This window comes from Oncorhynchus clarkii, chromosome 18, assembly GCF_045791955.1.
Source record: "Oncorhynchus clarkii lewisi isolate Uvic-CL-2024 chromosome 18, UVic_Ocla_1.0, whole genome shotgun sequence".
Taxonomy (NCBI): Eukaryota; Metazoa; Chordata; class Actinopteri; order Salmoniformes; family Salmonidae; genus Oncorhynchus; species Oncorhynchus clarkii.
Genome location: NC_092164.1, coordinates 7,150,130 through 7,168,748, shown reverse-complemented (window position 1 = coordinate 7,168,748; position 18,619 = coordinate 7,150,130). Strand labels below are relative to the sequence as shown.

General features: G+C 42.2%; 2 protein-coding genes across 2 annotated transcripts in view; both read left to right on the top strand.

Annotated features, from left to right (window-relative positions):
• Nucleotides 1–18,619, top strand: part of LOC139372956 (general transcription factor II-I repeat domain-containing protein 2-like) — a 979,173-nt gene that overhangs the window by 730,810 nt on the left and 229,744 nt on the right. The window lies entirely within an intron of this gene.
• Nucleotides 17,102–18,619, top strand: part of LOC139372424 (semaphorin-5B-like) — a 107,724-nt gene continuing 106,206 nt past the window's right edge. Inside the window, exon 1 of the mRNA XM_071112136.1 lies at nucleotides 17,102–17,216. The gene's annotated coding sequence lies outside the window, so the exon portion shown is untranslated. The remainder of the gene's footprint in view (nucleotides 17,217–18,619) is intronic.

Below are 18,619 nucleotides of genomic sequence, written 5' to 3'. Positions count from 1 at the left end.
CAAATGAAGTCTTCTCTCTGAACCTCTGCTGTAAATAGTTAAATGAAGTCTTCTCTCTGAACCTCTGCTGTAAATAGTCAAATGAAGTCTTCTCTCTGAACCTCTGCTGTAAATAATCAAATGAAGTCTTCTCTCTGAACCTCTGCTGTAAATAGTCAAATGAAGTCTTCTCTCTGAACCTCTTCTGTAAATAATCAAATGAAGTCTTCTCTCTGAACCTCTGCTGTAAATAGTTAAATGAAGTCTTCTCTCTGAACCTCTGCTGTTTCTGTCTTTTTGCTCACCTTTTGATTTCATTACTTTTAGGTTTATGATCCAATCCAACATGACAGCTGCCCAAGATCACATCAACCCCCCCCCCCTCTCTCTTTTCCCCAGATACTGATAAGAGTGAGACAGCTAGTCTGGCCTCAGTTACCTTAAAAAACAGATACAAATTCACATTCAATTAAATGAAATCCACACATCGGTAAGCTGCTGGAAAGCAAACCCACATTAGAGGTCAGCCTCGCCATTCTCCATTTTTAAGCCTTTAAAAGTCATTAACTGAATTTGATCTCAAATCATACGTTAGCGCCTAATAAAATGACATGGAATATGTAATTAGCTGAGAAATCCCCTAGAACAAAAAGAAACCTTCAAGTGATTTAACATGGTCGTTGTTATTGTGCGAGGGGGGATAGCACCCTCTCTCCACTATTCACATAATTGTCTGGGAGCCACAGGAGGTTGGTGGCACCATAATTGGGGAGGATGGGCTCGTGGTAATGACTGGAGCCCAGGAATACCTGACATGATGACTCCTTGCTGTCCCCAGTCCACCTGACTGTGCTGCTGCTCCAGTTTCAACTGTTCTGCCTTATTATTATTATTCGACCATGCTGGTCATTTATGAACATTTGAACATCTTGACCATGTTTTGTTATAATCTCCACCCGGCACAGCCAGAAGAGGACTGGCCACCCCACATAGCCTGGTTCCTCTCTAGGTTTCTTCCTAGGTTTTGGCCTTTCTAGGGAGTTTTTCCTAGCCACCGTGCTTCTACACCTGCATTGCTTGCTGTTTGGGGTTTTAGGCTGGGTTTCTGTACAGCACTTTGAGATATCAGCTGATGTACGAAGGGCTGTATAAATAAATTTGATTTGATTTGATTTGGAGCGGAATCAGTGGAATGGTATTAAATACATCAAACACATGGTTTCCATGGTTTCCATGTGTTTGATGCCATTCCATTTGTTCCCTTCCTGCCTTTATTGTGAGCCATTCTACCCTCAGCAGCCTCCTGTGCTGGGAGCATTATGTCTTCCCATGTTAAGAGAACGTTTGATCAGACACATTTGCTAACAAGCGGATGCTGAGTCGTGGATTACTCAACTTTCAAGTGAAGGATTAATCTGTTTTTGTTCTCCTTTTTAAAGTCTTTCGGTGGGGTTATTGGAGTCATTGTGCCAACATGTTAACACATGCAATAGCCAAAGTGTCAGCTGTTTTGTAAATTGTAACTAGTCTGTACAATTGAGAGCACAGATCAAAGCACAGGTGGAAATCTGTGCCACAACATAAATTAAACATTTGTTCCGTTCACTCAGCCATGATAGACTAGGCAACACCTCTCTGATTCAGAGGGTTAAATGCGGAAGACACATTTCGGTTGAATGCATTCAATTGTGCAACTGACTAAGTATCCCCTTTCTCGCTCCCTGGCAGTGTGTACTCTCAGTCAGGTGGGTCAACCTTGACATAGAATAGAACAGAATAGAATATTACTTTATTGTCCACTGGTTAGAACGGCAGTTCATCTTCTGCCTTTCCCAATAAACCCAGGATTCACACACGTTGAGAAGCAAGTTGAGAAGCACGTTGAGAAGCACATTGAGAGGCACGTTGAGAGGCACGTTGAGAGGCACAGGGTCAGCAGCAATGCAGCGCCCTTGGATGCAGAGCAATTGTGGGGGGGTTAAGTGCCTTGCTCAAGGGCATAACGGCAGGAGATGGTGCATAGGCCAAAGGAAGGTTGTTGTACCTGCAGTACCTCAGCCATTATGTAAACAACAACAGGTTAGGTTTCTAATGGCTCTGCAGTAAAAAGCTTTATTGCGCTCCTCTCTGCTTTTGACCGTGTGCGTGTATGCGTGTGTGTGCGCGTGTGTGCGTGTATGCGCGTGTGTGCGTGTATACGCGTGTGTGCGTGTATGCGCGTGTGTGCACGTATGCGTGTGTGTGCGCGTGTGTGCGTACTTGTCAAGGAAGTGCTGACACGAGTTTCAAGGAGGACAAGCGCTAAACTAACATTTAAACGCAGGAGAACGACACAGTGAAACTCTGAGTGATGACAGTGGTGCTTCCAGCTTTATAGACTGATGTACAATCCTGTCCAAGGGCAACGTGTAGTATGGCCATCCATCTCAATGAAGTTACTCAGAGTAAAGGGATGGAAAGTGAAGACAAAACAGCTGAATGAAACACTCAGCGAACGTCCTCCAACACCTGTTCAATATTTATATGGTGGTGCTCTACTTTTGTAGAGTGAGTGAGTGAGTGAGTGAGTGAGTGAGTGAGTGAGTGAGTGAGTGAGTGAGTGTAAAAGAAGAGGGGGGACAGGAGGAAGAGGGAGAAGTGGGGGGTTAAAGTTGTAAATATGTACTGTACTTTACAGGAGGGTTCAAGTTGTAAATATGTACTGTACTGTACAGGAGGCTTAAAGTTGTAAATATGTACTGTACTTTACAGGAGGGTTCAAGTTGTAAATATGTACTGTACTTTACAGTAGGGCTGATCTGACTGTGAACTAGCCATCGGTGTCCTTGTTCCACAGTATATTACCTCACATACTACCAATATACTGGTGATGTACTGCTCATATAATACCAATGTACTGGTGATGTACTGGTCACATACTACCAATGTACTGGTGATGTACTGGTCACATACTACCAATGTACTGGTGATGTACTGGTCACATACTACCAATGTACTAGTGATGTACTGGTCACATACTACCAATGTACTGGTGATGTCTCAGTTGTAAAGGACTGGGTTGTGGTGATGTACTGGTCACATACTACCAATGTTGGTGATGTGATGTACTAGTGATGTACTGTCACATACTACCAATGTACTGGTGATGTGAAAAGGACTGGTGATGTACTGGTCACATACTACCAATGTACTGGTGATGTACTGGTCACATACTACCAATGTACTGGTGATGTCTCAGTTGTAAAGGACTGGTTGTGGTGATGTACTGGTCACATACTACCAATGTACTGGTGATGTACTGGTCACATACTACCAATGTACTGGTGTTGAGACAGTTGTAAAGGACTGGGTTGTGGTGATATTTAATCTTGATCTGCTGATTGTATTGGTCTTCTCTTACAGAGGCACATCATATCAACACACACTTAATCACAACCACATTCTGATAGCATCCTGTTATCACACACACACACACACACACACACACACACACACACACACACACACACACACACACACACACACAGACAGGCAGGCACACAGGCAAGCACACACACGCAAGCACACACACACACACAGACACACACACACACACACACACACACGCACGCACACGCACGCACACACACACACACACACACACACACACACACACACACACACACACACACACACACACACACACACACACACACACACACACACACACCACACACACACACACACACACACAAGCAAGCACAGACACACACACTTCTTCTGCAAAGAGTAAACCTTATCTCCATATCAAACACCACCCAATCACCTAATCCATTTTCTCCAATTAGCTGTGTTTATTTGACTAATTCCTCAAATAATTGGATATGTGTTTATCCTAGGAGTGTGTCCACATTGTCAGAGAGACTTGTTAATGAATGGTCAGGTGAGGCACTCAGTCCTACCTGTGTCCTTCACAAAGTCCCTAAACCCCACTAATGTGACTCAGACACTGGGGCCATCAGCTCTCTCTCTCTCTCTCTCTCTCTCTCTCTCTCTCCCCCCCTCTCACTTTCCTCCTCCCCCCCCCCTCTCTCTCCCCCCCTCTCTCCTCCTCCTCTCCCCTCTCTCTCTCCTCCTCCTCTTCCTCCTCCACTCCTCCACTCCCCCTCTCTCTTTCTCTCTCCTCCTCCTCCCCCTCTCTCTTTCTCTCCCCTGCTCCACCCTCTCCTCCTCCTCCTCCTCCCTCTCTCTCTCCTCCTCCCCCCCTCTCTCTCTCCTCCTCCTCTACCCCCTCCCCCTCTCTGTTTCTCTCTCTTTCTCCCCCTCTCTCTCTCTTTCAGTCCCATCTCTCCATCTCCACTCCATTAAGTTGGTAATTAGAGGGTCATTACAGCATCACCGTAAATAGAAAGTCCATTAACACACTACTGCAGGGTGATTGCATCGTAGGTCGACCTATTGTTTACTTACGATATCGAGCACCATCCTCGTCCAATAGAACAAATCATCTCACTCACTGACCTTCCTCTGGTGCCATTTCAAAAGTTCTGCAAAGTTTGGACTTCAAATAGTTCGTTTTTTCGCTCAAGCATTTGATTGAGCCAGACTGTAGTGCTAGATGGGGCGGGGGTTGCAGTTTGTACCTTTGGGACTATTCTATTGGTTATATTGCTGCCAGGCCAGCTCTGTCAAGTGCAGCTAAATTATCTGATAGAAGGTAAAGAACTTTATTCTGAGTTCTAATTGCTCATCCATGAGAGCTCCGCCTGGAGGGCATACACACACACACACACACACACACACACACACACACACACACACACACACACACACACACACACACACACACATCTCCTGTATAAAAGTGAACTCTGTCTCACTGGTGGATCGATGATTCAGACCAGGTTTGGTTGTTGCTGTGTTCTTGAGTCCCTCTCCTCTGATGATGTCATACTTCAGGACCAAAGCCCAGCAGAGATAGGGTTTGCGTCCTAAATGGCATCCTATTTCCTATTTAGTGCACTACTTTTGACCAGGACGCATAGCACTCTCGTCAAAAGTAGTGCACTATGTAGGGATTAGGGTGCCATTTGTGACACTTCCTGGGAGTCCTTAGGGAATGAGGACTGGGAATAGTGCCATAACAACCCCAAAATCAGCCTCACCGGTTCATGGGGATAGAGGAACGTACTGTAGTTAAGGCTGGTCAGCACCGGTGCCATGGAGTTCTCTACCATCCCCGCAGGTGATAGCGTCACTAAACACTGCTGAACAAATTAGTGATGGTGTGGTGTTGGGACAAACTGTAAGTGGTTCCAGAGTACCGATAATGACTTCCAGACATTTTTCATTGTTTTCATTTCAAACAAAAGTTAGCATTTATATGGTATTTTCACCTGCAAGAGTAAGGCTGAAAGAATAGTATTTGTGCCCTGTATAATCCTACATGGTAGGGATGTACTGGGTAGGACTGTGTCTGTGTGTGTGTGTGGTAAGTTATATTAGACAGCAGTATGTGTGGTAGGTTTATACTGGGCAGGAGTGGGTATGTACCCGGTAAGATTATACTAAGTAGGAGAGTTTACCAGGTAAGTTAAACTAGGTAGGAGAGTTTACCAGGTAAAGTTATACTAGGTAGGAGAATTTACCAGGTTAAGTTATACTAGGTAGGAGAGTTTACCAGGTAAGTTATACTAGGTAGCAGAGTTTACCAGGTTAAGTTATACTATAGGTAGGAGAGTTTACCAGGTTAAGTTATACTAGGTAGGAGAGTTTACCAGGTAAGTTATACTAGGTAGGATAGTTTACCAGGTTAAGTTATACTAGGTAGGAGAATTTACCAGGTTAAGTTATACTAGGTAGGAGAGTTTACCAGGTAAGTTATACTAGGTAGGAGAGTTTACCAGGTTAAGTTATACTAGGTAGGAGAGTTTACCAGGTTAAGTTATACTAGGTAGGAGAGTTTACCAGGTAAGTTATACTAGGTAGCAGAGTTTACCAGGTTCAGTTATACTAGGTAGGAGAGTTTACCAGGTTAAGTAATACTATAGGTAGGAGAGTTTACCAGGTTAAGTTATACTATAGGTAGGAGAGTTTACCAGGTAAGTTATACTAGGTATGATAGTTTACCAGGTTAAGTTATACTAGGTACGAGAGTTTATCAGGTTAAGTTATACTAGGTAGGAGAGTTTACCAGGTTAAGTTATACCAGGTAGGATAGTTTACCAGGTTAAGTTATACTAGGTAGGAGAGTTTACCAGGTTAAGTTATACTAGGTAGGAGAGTTTACCAGGTTTAGGAGAGTTTATCAGGTTAAGTTATACTAGGTAGGAGAGTTTACCAGGTTAAGTTATACCAGGTAGGATAGTTTACCAGGTTAAGTTATACTAGGTAGGAGAGTTTACCAGGTTAAGTTATACTAGGTAGGAGAGTTTACCAGGTTAAGTAATACTATAGGTAGGAGAGTTTACCAGGTTAAGTTATACTATAGGTAGGAGAGTTTACCAGGTTAAGTTATACCAGGTAGGATAGTTTACCAGGTTAAGTTATACTAGGTAGGAGAGTTTACCAGGTTAAGTTATACCAGGTAGGAGAGTTTACCAGGTTAAGTTATACTAGGTAGGAGAGTTTACCAGGTTAAGTTATACTAGGTAGGAGAGTTTACCAGGTAAAGTTATACTAGGTAGGAGAGTTTACCAGGTAAGTTTATACTAGGTAGGAGAGTTTACCAGGTTAGTTATAATAGGTAGGAGAGTATGTGTGAGTCAGTACTTTATGCCAGTCTCCAAGTGAAAGCCAGTCCATCTGAATGGCCCTGGCTGAACCTCTCCTCTAAGCCACCTGTCCAGTGTCTATAGGAAACACAAACCGTGGGTTAAGGCCTTGTCCAGGGAAAGCTGGATTTCCTAGAACTGGACCGGAGCCAGACGTTCCCGACGTTCCCTTTTATCCCACAGGAGTGTTAATCCCGCCGGGGATGAACTCGATCAAGGCACTGTAATTCTATTATTACTAATGTAGGAGCTTTCCTTTAAACCAAATGAAAAAACGGATGGAGGAAATAGGAATCTTTAACGTGGCCTCAATGACATGCATGTCTATGCACTGTTATGTAATGAACAGAAGGTCATGCATGTCTATGCACTGTTATGTAATGAACAGAAGGTCATGCATGTCTATGCACTGTTATGTAATGAACAGAAGGTCATGCATGTCTATGCACTGTTATGTAATGAACAGAAGGTCATGGGAAATAAGAATGGATTTTGATCGTCTACATTCAATTTCATTAATCTAAAATGACTGTTTGCCGGTAATTACGAAAACATTGTGGGGGTTAGAGCATGTTTGAATCGTCATACAGTTCAGGTTATTTTTGTTTTACACATTAAACACTGTTTTATCAATGACATGAATCCAAACATTCTCACAGTAGCCTACATGAACAAGAGCCGTCGGTTTCCAAAAAGTGATGTAAAACATAGTACCAAAACACATGAAACTGTGTGGACAGAGGACACAGCCCATGTGGAGAGGGAGAACTTCAATCATTCAAGAGTCCACATCCCTGTAACCGTCTTCATAAAATATGAATACAAACATTTTTAGAACTCGTGCAAGCGTTCAAACAGTGGACCCATGCCCGTCCATTCAGCTACCCCTCTTTGTCTCGCCTCAGTACCTTCCGCCTGTCTTTTAGTGTGAATTATTAAGAGCCATAGGGGTTGGGGGAGAGGTAAAACACTCAAAGTAGAGAAACGTTGACCTTTGACCTCCTGCTCATTCCTCTGTGAATCCCCTTCAGATGAGCGAACACCATCACCATCAGAATATAAGGCAGAGAGTCAAATTTGAATGAGGATGAGAGAGAGAGAGAGAGAGAGAGCGACAGAGGCACGTGAGCACACACACACAAACACAAATGCGCACACACACATACACACACACACACACACTGCAGGACTGTTTTGCCAGCACAGACTGGAATATGTTCTGGGATTCATCCAATGGCATTGAGGAGTATACCACCTCAGTCACCGGCTTCATCAATAAGTGTATCGAAGACATCGTCCCCACAGTGATCGTTCGTACATATCCCTACCGAAAGCCATGGATTACAGGCAACATCCGCACCGAGTTTAAGGCTGGAGCTGTCGCTTTCAAGGAGTGGGACACTAATCTGGATGCTTATAAGAAATCCCGCCATGCCCTCAGACTAACCATCAAACAGGCAAAGCGTCAATACAGGACTAAGATTGAATCCTACTACACCTGCAGGTCTTGCAAACTATTACGGACTACAAAGGGAAACCCAGCCGTGAGCTGCCCAGTGACGCAAGCCTACCAGATGAGCTTTATGCCTTTTATTCACGCTTTGAGGCAAGCAACACTGAAGGATGCATGAGAGCACCATCTGTTCCGGACAGCTGTGTGATCATGCTCTCCGCAGCCAATGTGTGCAAGACCTTTAAACAGGTCAACATTCACAAGGTCGCGGGGCCAGACGGATTACCAGGACGTGTGCTCGGAGCATGCGGAGGACCAACTGGCAAGTGTCTTCAGTGACATTTTCAACCTCTCCCTGACCGAGTCTGTAATACCTACATGTTTCAAGCAGGCCACCATAGCCCCTGTGCCCAAGTAAGCAAAGGTAACCTACCTAAATTATTACCACCTTGGAGCACTCACGTCGGTAGCCATGAAGTGCTTTGAAAGGCTGGTCATGGCTCACATCAACACCATCATCCCGTAAACCCTAGACCCACTCCAATTCTCATACCGCCAGTGGTTTAAAGTACTTAAGTAAAAATACTTCAAAGTACTACTTAAGTAGTTTTTTGGGGGTATCTGTACTTTACTTGACAATTTTTGGCAACTTTTACTTTTACTTCACTACATTCTTAAAGAAAGTATGTACTTTTTACTCCATACATTTTCCCTGACACCCAAAAGTACTCGTTACATTTTGACAGGAAAATGGTCCAATTTACACACTTATCAAGAGAACGTCTCTGGTCATCTCTACTGCCTCATCTGGCGGACTCACTAAACACAAATGCTTTGTTTGTAAATGTTGGAGTGCCTGGCTATCCAGCAATAACAAAAAAAACAAGAAAATTGGGTCGTCTGGTTTGCTTAATATTAATATAAGGAACTTGAAATTATTTATACTTTTACTTTTGATACTTAAGTACATTTTAGCAATACCATTTACTTGTGACTGGTTGCATCACCTCCTGGTATGGCAACTGCTCGGAATCCGACCGTAAGGCACTACAGAGGGTATTTCGTATGGCCCAGTACATCACTGGGACCAAGCTTCCTGCCATCCAGGACACACAGTATATACTAGGCAGTGTCAGAGGTATGCCCAAAAAATTGTCAAAGACTCCAGTCCCCCAAGTCATAGACTTTTCTCTCTGCTACCGCACGGCAATTGTCACCGGAACGCCTATACCTATACCTATACCTATACCCATTTTATTTAATTTTTTATTTCAGTTTATTTAGTAAATATTTTATTAACTCTATTTCTAGAACTGCATTGTTGGTTAAGGGTTACCTGTTGATTTCATTTGAAATTTGATTTCATTTGATTTTACACACATGGAACTCACGTGAAACCCTCATGAACCCCACATACAGATGTGAATACTGTATACACACTCACACGCATGCACACAGACACACACACACACCACCACACACTGATGATGAGTCGATATGGCAGTCCCCATCCTTACCCCGAGCAGACACATCTGGGAATCAACTGTCTGCAGATTTAGTCTGTAAGCTTGTCATCCTCCTATGTGTCAGCATAAACGCTCAGTGGACCATGATAGACCACTTTAATTGCATTTATATCATCGGATACTACCTAAAAATGTCTCATGAGAATTCCAAACTGGAGGAAAGGTGGTGCAGCCTACTTCAAGTTTATGTGTATACTGTAATAGCAACAATGCTGTCCAGAACTGGACAGCATTATAGGCCCTTAGTCAAGATCAAAAGTGTTTTAAGGCCTTTCTGAGTGACTAAATATTGTTCTGAGTGACAAAGTATTGTCCTGAGTGACTAAGTATTGTCCCGTGTGACTAAGTATTTTCTTAAGTGACTAAGTATTGTCCTAAGTGACAAAGTATATCCTAAGTGACTAAGTATTATCCTGAGTGACTAAATATTGTCTCGAGTATTGTCCTGAGTGACTAAATATTGTCTCGAGTATTGTCCTGAGTGAGTAAATATTGTCTCGAGTATTGTCCTGAGTGACTAAATAGTGCCCTGAGGGACTAAGTATTTTCCCAAGTGACTACGTATTGTCCTGAGTGACTAAGTATTGTCCTGACTAAGAATTGTCCTAAGTGACTAAGTATTGTCCTGAGTGACTAAGTATTGTCCTAAGTGACTAAGTATTGTCCTAAGTGACTAAGTTTTGTCCTGAGTGACTAAGAATTGTCCTGAGTGACTAAGTATTGTCCTGAGTGACTAAGTCTTTTCCTAAATGACTAAGTATTGTCCTGAGTGACTAAGAATTGTCCTGAGTGACTAAGTACTTTCCTAAGACTAAGTATTGTCCTGACTAAGAACTGAGTGACTAAGAATTTTCCTACGTGACTATGTATTGTCCTGAGTGACTAAGAATTGTCCCGAGTGACTAAGTATTGTCCTGAGTGACTAAGTATTTTCCTAAGTGACTAAGTATTGTCCTGAGTGACTAAGAATTTTCCTGAGTGACTAAGTACTTTCCTAAGTGACTATGTATTGTCCTGACTAAGTATTGTCCTGAGTGACTAAATATTGTCCTGAGTGACTAAGTATTGTTCTGAGTGACTAAGTATTGTATTGTATTGTCCTGAGCGACTAAGTATTGTTCTGAGTGACAAAGTATTGAATTGAGTATTGTCCTGAGTGACTAAATATTGTCCTAAGTGACTAAATATTGTCCTGAGTGACATAAGTATTGTCCTAAGTGACTAAGTATTGTCCTAAGTGACTAAGTATTGTCCTTAGTGACTAAGCATTGTCCTGAGTGACTAAGTATTGTCTTGGGTATTGTCCTGAGTGACTAAGTATTGTCTTGAGTATTGTATCAAGTGACTAAGTATTGTCCTGTGTGACTAAATATTTTCCTATGTGACTAAGTATTGTCCTAAGTGACTAAGTATTGTCCTGAGTGACTAAGTATTTTCCTAAGTGATTAAGTGTTGTCCTAAGTGACTAACCATTGTCCTACATGACTAAGTATTGTCCTGAGTGACTAAGAATTGTCCTGAGTGACAAAGAATTGTCCTGAGTGACTAAGTACTTTCCTAAGTGACTAGGTATTGTCCTGACTAAGTATTGTCCTGAGTGACTAAATATTGTCCTGAGTGACTAAGTATTGTTCTGAGTGACTAAGTATTGTATTGTATTGTCCTGAGTGACTAAGTATTGTTCTGAGTGACTAAGTATTGAATTGAGTATTGTCCTGAGTGACTAAGTATTGTCCTAAGTGACTAAGTATTGTCCTTAGTGACTAAGCATTGTCCTGAGTGACTAAGTATTGTCTTAGGTATTGTCCTGTGACTAAGTATTGTCCTGAGTGACTAAGAATTGTCCTGAGTGACTAAGTACTTTCCTAAGTGACTACGTATTGTCCTGGGTGACTAAGTATTGTACTGAGTGACTAAGTATTGTTCTGAGTGACTAAATATTGTCCTGAGTGACTAAGTATTGTCCTAAGTGACTAAGTATTGTCCTGAGTGACTAAGTATTGTCCTGACTAAGAACTGAGTGACTAAGAATTTTCCTACGTGACTATGTATTGTCCTGAGTGACTAAGAATTGTCCCGAGTGACTAAGTATTGTCCTGAGTGACTAAGTATTTTCCTAAGTGACTAAGTATTGTCCTGAGTGACTAAGAATTTTCCTGAGTGACTAAGTACTTTCCTAAGTGACTATGTATTGTCCTGACTAAGTATTGTCCTGAGTGACTAAATATTGTCCTGAGTGACTAAGTATTGTTCTGAGTGACTAAGTATTGTATTGTATTGTCCTGAGCGACTAAGTATTGTTCTGAGTGACAAAGTATTGAATTGAGTATTGTCCTGAGTGACTAAATATTGTCCTAAGTGACTAAATATTGTCCTGAGTGACATAAGTATTGTCCTAAGTGACTAAGTATTGTCCTTAGTGACTAAGCATTGTCCTGAGTGACTAAGTATTGTCTTGGGTATTGTCCTGAGTGACTAAGTATTGTCTTGAGTATTGTATCAAGTGACTAAGTATTGTCCTGTGTGACTAAATATTTTCCTATGTGACTAAGTATTGTCCTAAGTGACTAAGTATTGTCCTGAGTGACTAAGTATTTTCCTAAGTGATTAAGTGTTGTCCTAAGTGACTAACCATTGTCCTACATGACTAAGTATTGTCCTGAGTGACTAAGAATTGTCCTGAGTGACAAAGAATTGTCCTGAGTGACTAAGTACTTTCCTAAGTGACTAGGTATTGTCCTGACTAAGTATTGTCCTGAGTGACTAAATATTGTCCTGAGTGACTAAGTATTGTTCTGAGTGACTAAGTATTGTATTGTATTGTCCTGAGTGACTAAGTATTGTTCTGAGTGACTAAGTATTGAATTGAGTATTGTCCTGAGTGACTAAGTATTGTCCTAAGTGACTAAGTATTGTCCTTAGTGACTAAGCATTGTCCTGAGTGACTAAGTATTGTCTTAGGTATTGTCCTGAGTGACTAAGTATTGTCTTGAGTATTGTATCAAGTGACTAAGTATTGTCCTGAGTGACTAAATATTTTCCTACGTGACTAAGTATTGTCCTAAGTGACTAACTATTGTCCTGAGTGATTAAGTATTGTCCTAAGTGATTAAGTATTGTCCTGAGTGATTACGTTTTGTCCCCTCATCAGTCCCCTACATAGCCCAAATCTATTTCTGTCTGCAGTGGAAGAAATCAGTGCCAATGACTTAAACGGCAGATTCTGCTGACTCATCAGTCCAGGATCCGTCCCAACAGTAAATAATGTGTAGTGAGCACTTAAAGAGATATGGATATTAGGGATTGCCTGTGTGTTTAATAATCCATACTCAGCTGAAATAGATTTTTACTCTGATATAAATCAGCTTACTTTAGCCAACACTAATGTCTCCTGGTATCGAATCTCAGCATTTAATTTGAACTTTAAATGAGTATCAATCAGTGAGCTAAATATGTGTGTGTGTGTGTGTGTGTGTGTGTGTGTGTGTGTGTGTGTGTGTGTGTGTGTGTGTGTGTGTGTGTCTGTGTGTGTGTGTCTGTGTGTGTGTGCATGTGTGCAGCTATATTACCAGAGTAACAAGATAAACGTTGACACTCCCAAGAGGTGGGTCAAAGGCAGCACAGCCACGCTTGTTGAAGTCAGGTTATCCCAATGTTTGAAGTAAAAGTCAAAGACAATATTTTGGTGTGCGAGGCCCCTGGCTCACAGTGGAGTGCTATGCTGTCAGACAAGGGCTCCATTGATGCCTCTGGAGAGGAAAGTGAGGGGAGGTTTCCCAGGGGAGGTCCCTGGACTGTTGTATCTGAAGGGGTCTAGGAAGCTCTGCTGGCCAAACCAACCGTACTGTGATGGCTCAGATATTTTGCGTGCGCACGCATATGTATGAGCAGGTGCCTGTGAGCAGTGGGTCTCTCTTTGGTGTTTCGAGTTGCATTTACCAATTGACTGGGATATGAGAGAGAGAGACAGACAGACAGACAGACAGGCAGACATGAAAACAGGCAGACAGAGACACAACAACGTGATGCAACAGGATGTAAACTATCTGATAGGAGTTATAGTGGATGGAGGACTCCCTTGACACTTCCATCACTTCTACAGGAAGAGGAGGAAAGGTTCAACTCACATACAAGAATATACCCTATCGTCAGGATCCAGCCAACCCAGTTTAGCTGTAATTTAAGATTTTTTATAGAAGGACCATTACAAGAATATTGGTGTCATGATTTTGTCCAAATGAAAATCAGGTAAATTGATAAAGCCCACTTTCTTTAACCTCAAAGTCAACTTGTTTAGACATTGTATTGTTGTTTTTAGCTGTATAGATGATGTATTTTGGATGTTTTTAATGTATTTTCAACTATTTCAGACAATGCCGTTTAGTCACTGCCATAATATTAGTACAATAACATTAAACAAGTTAACTGGAGTTGACTGATGAGCTCTGACAGCCCTATTATGGACAGAGAGAATATTCATCTTTCCACTTCCTCCGTCTATTCTGAACAGTACACTGTAGCACAAGGCCCTCGGGCTCGGCCTGATTGACAGATCCAATGGTGAAAAGCATCAAGGTAGCCCACTCTATAGTCTTTAATTCAGATCTACGAATATAATAATTGATCATTGAATCTATTTTGACACAATAACTGTAAAGAACCTTAATGTAATTAGACCCATACAACAGATACATTAGGCTAGTGCAGCAGGAAACTTCTTCTTAGTTTTAAAGGCAAAATGAAAATGAAATCTGGCAACACGCCATTTCTGGTCCTCATTCATTCTCAAAGTGGTGGCAAACCTGGCAACCCGCCTGTTTTTTCCTCTCCTGGTTACAGAGGAGCGGAGGGCCCAGAGCCATGGCTGTCACTGTGTTTTTATGCCCCCCTCCTAACAGTACAACCGGGGTCCTGTTCGGTCCAGCAGAATACACAATCACAACTGCTGAGTGTCAAGTCAGCAGAGAGAGGGATTTACAAACTGCCATACGCTTCATATTGATGGGAAGCCATGTCTGAGTCACACTAGAATAGGGAAGAGAATGGGGGGGGTATCCATTTTGTGTAACGGAGACATTGGAGAATGAGTGGTGAGTAACCTTGTCTGAGACTAAAGACTTATGGTAGCTGTAATGCCTAGGCTTCAGCTCAGAGGGCTAACAGAGTCTTGTGTTCAAACCCCATCAAGTCACATATGATTATTTCCTACACAAGACCATGAAACCTGTGGAAGGGGTCATCAAATACGAACTCTACTATGGTCAAGCACCAAAACCAGGAACTTCAATACCTGACTAACTACTCTAATTTAATTCAGTGAAGGCATTCCTCTGGATCAGAGCGGTAGCCGTGAGTGAAATTCCACTCCGAACTTTGTAGAGCTTTGTATTGGCCTCTTACTCAAGGATTCAGCTCTTTTGTGTTGATCTGCCCTTCTAGAAAGTACCAAGTCGTTGAGCGAGTGAAGCACCTTTCCTTCCTGTCACAATAAGCCGACCTGATCTAGAGAAATCAACAGACAGATGGAAAAACAAAACACAAGTCAAACAATGCAGATTATTTCACGAGGAATAGTTCATGTGAGACAGGAAGCGTTTGACTGATGCCTCAAAACCTTGCAGACTTGGCGGCTACAGAGTTAGCACTGAGAGTTAGTTTTCATCTTATATCAGCATGCTGTGGGTGTTACACTGCTACTTTGTGATGCATCGCTGCCAAAAAGAATGGCCTTAAATTTGTCCTGCATGGTAAGGGAGTTTTGCAGTCGCTGATACAGTCAAAACAAATATTGTGTCATGACAGGTGCACCCAAACGTGCTTCAGCCCAGCTTGAACAGAAATATAAAGGATGAAAAGTATTCATACAGGATGCTCGACAGGCTTTGCCCCTTCGATCCACATGGTCTGGATTTGCCATCTCCAACCATCTTGCGGTTCAAATACACAACAGCTCTGATTCTCTTCTTTCCTCGGCCGAGGAGCTGGGTTCTCACTACGACACATTCCTCTCCTCCAGCCTTGACTCTGTTGCACTTCTGATAACTCGGACTGTGTCCTTCTCCTTCTCTGCTCCCTAGTTTACCTCTGAGCTGCATTCTATGAAGTCCACTGGCCGACAAACTGGAGAGGCTCTATAAAAAATCTGGTCACACAGTCCACTCAGAGGCCTGGAGGACTAAACGGTGCTCTCTCCCAGGCCAAATCAATCTACTACTCCAACCTCATCAATAACGGCCAAGGCAATCCCAGAACCCCTTTCTCCACCATCGACTACTCAGGTCTTTGGATTCCTCCGCCTCACTGGCTCTTTACAGCCTTGTAATACATGTCTGGACTTTTTCCAGTCAAAAATGGAATACAGCAGCTTCAGATGTCCCCCAGCCTGCACCCAGCCCCAGCTGTGGCGAACACGACCCACACAGCCTTCTGAAAGGCTCTTTAAATCCCACATATTACTATTTTATTGTTATTGTTTAGGATATGAAAGTGGAAAAGTTTTCGGGCATTTTGGGGACACATTTAGATCCACATTCGGGTTCTCTTCCCGTTAATGGTTGGGGACTTGGAGGAGACCGCTCTGGGTGTTGTAGGGCAGTGTTGTAGGGCAGTGTTGTAGGGCAGTGTTGTAGGGCAGTGTTGTAGGGCAGTGTTGTAGGGCAGTGTTGTAGGGCAGTGTTGTAGGGCAGTGTTGTAGGGCAGTGTTGTAGGGCAGTCACTGACCTAAAGAAAAGGAAGAAAAGAAAGTCAACAGAACTGGTTTCTTCAACAGAACTGGTTTCTTCTTTAAAACGCTTTAAAAAAGCATCTTTCCTGCCAGTATTATCATTAAAAGTGTATGTTTTTGTATAACAGCAACGTGTGTGACTGAATAATATCAACACTTTTAATTAAGCTTTTTGCTGACACTTGCAAAATATTTTGTAACATTTACCATTAATAAAGCATTTGTAATAATACTAATACAAAAATGTAGTTATAACTGTTAGTAGAATGTCCTATTACTACCAGAGCAAATGTATATTAGGAGACAAAGTATAAAAGCAACCATTCTGTCAAGTAGTCTTATCAATATCAATTAGAACCGTATCACGCCCTCACATCGAGAGTGACCATTCTATCCAAAGGGGGGTGCGCATCTCTCACTCTGAATAGAATGAAAACACAATTATATGACTGAAGAAATTAGTTTGAAGAAAAAGGCTCTGGGTTGTTAAAAGTTAGCCTACCTACAATTAAATTGTAACAAACATGTCCTTAATTTGAGATTTAAAACACCCTCAACCGATTCGTAGGTTAAAAACTCCCCTTTTAACAGCTGTAGTGGGATCTCCGAACAACATCACAGCGCCTGCAAAGCCAGCCAGGCAGATAGCCACTTGGTAGGAGAGAGACACGTACCGGACAGTGGATACTCTATGGGCTACTGTGCATAGGCCAACGCGCTCTGCTTCAGCCTTCGTATGAAACTAACTTTCTCCAGCAACGTAAATGCACCAATAAAGAAAGGTAAGGTTTGTAAAAAAGAAATACAAATAAAATGGTCGTGAGACAGCAATTGAATGAACTTATTTTTCTGGAAAGTTTGACTGCTAGGCAATTTGATCATATTTGAGTAACCATATTTACATTTCGTAGAAGATGCTTATGTCAAATAATTATTGACTGAACAAGCAACTTCATATAAATGGTGTTATCAGAATGACAAACGCGGTAGAATCTTTGTTATTTGACTCTAGGACGTCTCGTGTTGCGTCAATGTACTGTCCCTTCGATAGATTTTTCAGATCAATTATGTTATTGGATTTTCGGTTGAGGTCAGTATGTGCATCCCGAATCGATTTTAGGCTACCTATGCGCACAAGATGTTGGCCGGATAGACAAAAGACAAGAGGTTGGAATCATACCACTAGAGTAAGACTGTCTGATCACTCTGCCGACTGCTTTAGGGCATTAGATACAGTATCATGCACATCTTTACGACGCAGCCCATGACATAATTGTCATTTTCTTGTCTGTTCCAGGCCATATAACATTGATGTTGCCCCAAACTTTGCAACTTTGCTCATAATTTTGGTTAATTATTGTCACTCGTCGATAGAGTGCAGAGTTGAGCAGCAGTTGTCCTTTGGTTTACAGTAGTCTCTGGGTTTACAGTAGTCTCTGGGCTTACAGTAGTCTCTGGGCTTACAGTAGTCTCTGGGCTTACAGTAGTCTCTGGGCTTACAGTAGTCTCTGGGTTTAGAGTAGTCTCTGGGCTTACAGTAGTCTCTGGGTTTACAGTAGTCTCTGGGATTACAGTAGTCTCTGGGTTTACAGTAGTCTCTGGGCTTACAGTAGTCTCTGGGCTTACAGTAGTCTCTGGGTTTACAGTAGTCTCTGGGCTTACAGTAGTCTCTGGGCTTACAGTAGTCTCTGGGTTTAGAGACTACAGTAGTCTCTGGGCTTACAGTAGTCTCTGGGCTTACAGTAGTCTCTGGGTTTAGAGACTACAGTAGTCTCTGGGCTTACAGTAGTCTCTGGGCTTACAGTAGTCTCTGGGTTTACAGTAGTCTCTGGGTTTACAGTAGTCTCTGGGTTTACAGTAGTCTCTGGGCTTACAGTATTTGTGTTGATACTGTAATGTCTAAAATGTTTCCTGCACCAGTAGACAACGAGATAGTTTATCACGATGTTTGAAAATACCACCGGGATGTATTTCTTCCTCACCTAATGGCTTTAATATCACACTTGGTGGCTGGTTCATGATGTTTCATGACTACAGCTATAATGTGTCTAAAGTTCTCATTCTCTGTAAATTCTCATCTGTAATGTAATCTGTGATGATGTGCCATGTATATCCCTCAATGAGTGATACTGTATTCTTTGGGGCAAAGACCTGGTTTGTGGCTCTCTGTGTCTCAATTCAATTC